The sequence below is a fragment of the Limulus polyphemus genome, unplaced genomic scaffold, assembly GCF_000517525.1.
Source record: "Limulus polyphemus unplaced genomic scaffold, Limulus_polyphemus-2.1.2 Scaffold2, whole genome shotgun sequence".
NCBI classification, from domain to species: Eukaryota; Metazoa; Arthropoda; class Merostomata; order Xiphosura; family Limulidae; genus Limulus; species Limulus polyphemus.
This window is the reverse complement of record NW_013665612.1, coordinates 2,798,243-2,802,090: the sequence shown is the minus strand read 5'-3', so window position 1 is coordinate 2,802,090 and position 3,848 is coordinate 2,798,243. Positions and strand designations below refer to the sequence as shown.

General features: G+C 30.0%; 1 protein-coding gene across 1 annotated transcript in view; it reads right to left on the bottom strand.

The window, feature by feature from the left end:
* Window positions 1-3,848, bottom strand: part of LOC106467014 (putative ATP-dependent RNA helicase me31b) — a 30,562-nt gene extending 26,714 nt beyond the window's left edge. Inside the window, exon 1 of the mRNA XM_013927359.2 lies at window positions 3,551-3,848. The gene's annotated coding sequence lies outside the window, so the exon portion shown is untranslated. The remainder of the gene's footprint in view (window positions 1-3,550) is intronic.

The window sequence follows — 3,848 nt, the reverse complement described above, 5'->3', positions numbered from 1 at the left end:
CATGTATAACTTTTAAATTAGTAAGTGTATGTTAACAAAATTTGGCAGATTATCAGTAAATATTACAATGCTTCCATATGCAATGTTTTCCTCGTGCCTTTTTTTTCTTTTTGCATGTTGCCTATCCAACATGCAAAGTAATTTTCATTTTAAGATTAAAAATACTTTTGTGCATCGTAAAATTTTCAAATTTTGCATATGAAATCTTTATAATGTCAAGATAGTTGTCAAGCAATTCTTGAGAAAAAACTTTATATTTTATTCATTATTTTCAATAATGAATCTCTGTACAGGTTTGGTCGATTTGATCGTAACCACATTAAATAAATTAGAAAATAAATATAATTTATGCTTTTTTCATTCTACAATGACTACAAGTTCTAACATGAAAACAAGCATGTTTAGACTAAATAGCTTAAATCTCATAACATTATACATCTATATATGTATTTATTATTTTTATTATATTGACCTTTCAGCCATGCCTGTCTAACAATACAGAAATTACAACGACACGGCACACGTGTGCTCATGTTACCATATCCAACGACATAAAACTGACCTTTAGTCTTTACAAAGTGACCTTTCTTGGCTGTGTTTTAGTGGACTAGTATTTTGTAAAATATTTTTCACATTTCAATTCTTATACATTACATATGTATATATATTATTACTATTTAGAAACAAGTTCTTAAACTTATTTTTCTTAAAACATAGAACAGTAAATAAAGAAGTAAAGCAAACAATTATCTCCTCTAGTTACAATCTCTGTACTCGGTTGCTGCTTGACATATGTTGCTAAGCCATTTAAAATTTCGCATGTGGAGGATATGAAACGAAATAATTTCTTTACGGTTTCTTATATACAGTTGAATAACCAAAAAATTATAAATTACTATATCAGTATCATAGAATTCCACTATAATTTATCAAGCTTCGTAACTAAGCTATATTTTGGTCTAAACAAATATGAAATTTCAAGCAGACTAAAAACACAACCTACCTCCTTGAAATTTTGTTTTGAAAGAACAAGATGGCATCCTAACACTTGGAAATGGCTGAGAAAGCAACTAGGAGGACATTCTAAGCTATCGATTGGTTATTCACGTCATAAACACAAGTAAGTGTATATAAGGGAGTGTTTCCAAAAATGGAAATAGGTGAGCGGGGGCCACTGTGTTTGATTCAGTACATGAGTGATATCTAAGCAAACAGAAAAGATAAGGGGTTCTTATTTTATATTCTAGCATGTCAATATTGGTAATTTGAGTTCCTAATTTGTACAAAAATATAGACTTAGTATTTTAACATCAGAAATATGTAATTTGAACCAGTGCTGCACTCAACATATCAACATATAAAAACTGATGTTTAAGTGTTTTTTTAATATTTACTTTTAAATTAAGAAATTGAATAATGTGTAATACTAAAATTTGATTTATAATCTACAGTTTGATACCAAAGTTATTGACATAAGTTCATAAAATAGTAGTTCAATAAAATTTTGAATGCGAGTCAATAAACATGATGACATGGCCTTTGACCCCTGACCCATCTCTAAAGGGTTAATTAGATAAGACTACTTTTACTAGAAGTTATAATGGAATAGACATGAATCATGTAGATATCAATCTTTTGGTGGTAAGTAGAAAGTCTGAGAGATTAAAAATAAAGCACCAGGGCCACACAAGGTTTTCTCCAGTTTAAGAGGAGATCAAAGTTAAAAAAATGCACGTCTTTTTCTTTCATTTTGGTTGGTTAACTGACAATGGGCAGCAGCCTGAAGATTGGAGATTCAATAATGTTAGGTTATTAAATGGGGTAATAAGATTTTCCCTAGAAGTTATAAGCCAGTTAGTTTTACTTCAATATTAAAATAAAGTTATGTCTGAAAAAAGCTTTACAAAATCATTTAGTGAAATATGATATCACAAATAAGTCAATATATATTCACCAAAAAGAAATTTTACCCACTAATCTCTTAAGCCAATTAAAAAAACAACCACCTCCAACTTTTGTTTTTGAATTATCGTTTTTTGCTCATACAAATAAACCAAGACTTCTGAATAAAAAAGTAGATGATCACAGTTGATTCGATTTGCCCTTTTCTTTACTTGTCCTAAATTCTATATCATTTTAATGAAAAAAATGACACTAAGGCTTTTGTTTGATATGGATCCTTTGAAAACAAGCAACATTCATGAAAAAAAAAAGGGGTGCAAACTTGCTTTAAAAGAAGTCATTTAAAAAACAAGGACTTCCTCCTTCCTTTTTTTTCAAAGTCCAGAGGCTAAACATTTTTTTATTTGCCCTTAAGTATGTTCCTTGTTATTGGAACAATAAAAAGGTGTGAATTTAGTGAATTTGGATTAAAAACAAACAAACTTTTCCTAGAGTTAACTGAACTTAAAGATAACTGGATAGAAGGAAGCAAATGATTGTTATTAACAAGTCCAGTCAAACAGGGCCCAAGTTATTAGTGAAGTATCTCAGGAGTCAGTGCTTGGGCCTTTTGGTTTTTTCTTACCAACATTAAAATTAATGCTATTGTAAAACTGGCAAATCAGTAGTTTGCTGATGATATCAAACTCTTGGGTATTTCTAACTGTACTTAGAATTCTATGTACAGTTTTGGTATTCATATCTAAGAAATAATACTGAATCACTAGAAAGGGTTCAGAGGAAAGTTAATGGGACACTTCCTGGGATGGAGGGATTATTTTATGAGGAAAGGTTAATATCTCATCTTATTTTCTCTTCAGAAAAGAACTAGAAGGGTAAGACTAAGAAGTTATCATTAGGTCAGCCAGGAGATAACTTGAAGTTGGAATAAGATAAAGACTTCTGATTTGTTCATGCTATATTTATTTGAAAATGATAAACACAAGCTTTAATTCAAGACTGGAAAAGACAACTTAAGCTCCAGTTAATTAACTTTTAATTAGAACAATTTTATTTTTCTCATCAGGTGTTTGACTTGTGTACTAAAGAATCATATATTTGCATATACGAAATAATTTATAATTATAGTACATAGCTACATGCATACAACTTACAAGTTATAACAGTTATTGTTAACAATAACATTAACAGTACTACTACTACTGGGCCTAAAATGCTTCTTTTAGTTTTACTTTTAGGCTCAATTATTATACTACTAAAAGTAAAAGCGTTTTTCTTAACTTTTAACTCTTACATTAATGATAATAAACTTTATCATCTGAACAATCTTCTTCTTCATGAATGTTTAAATACTAAACGTATAATAAAGTATCTCCTGATGTGAATGTATACATTATATACAACTTTTATATTCGGAAAATAGTAACAAAGATGGCGACTGGTCTAACCGAAACCAAAATAAACTAAACCTGTAGTATCATTATGGAGCCTATATGCTATAGTCACTTACGCCAACTTAGAAACATCTTAATAACATAGCTAAATGTAACACACGATGATAAAAATTAAGCATTTGATATGCAGTTTTGCAATATACAAATAAAGGTAACCATAAATATAATGCTTCTCATAATACTAATAGACTTACCGTTTCTCTGTACTGAATTTAGGGGGGAAAATCTTACCGCTTTACGTTGGTTGCTACTGATAGTGCCTCCTGTAAGTTGTAACTAGAGTCAAAACTGACCAGATAAAAATGTCCCTGATTTAAAATCCGCAAGGAGGTGGGAACGACAGCAACAAAAATTGCAATATAAAGCTATTTCAATCACAAATATTAGGTCCCTTAAACATAACTATTTTAAGGATGATCTTTTGAGTGTTTGTTATTTAGCGCAAAGCTACACAATAGGTTATCTGCGTTCTGTCAACCACGGGGAATTGAG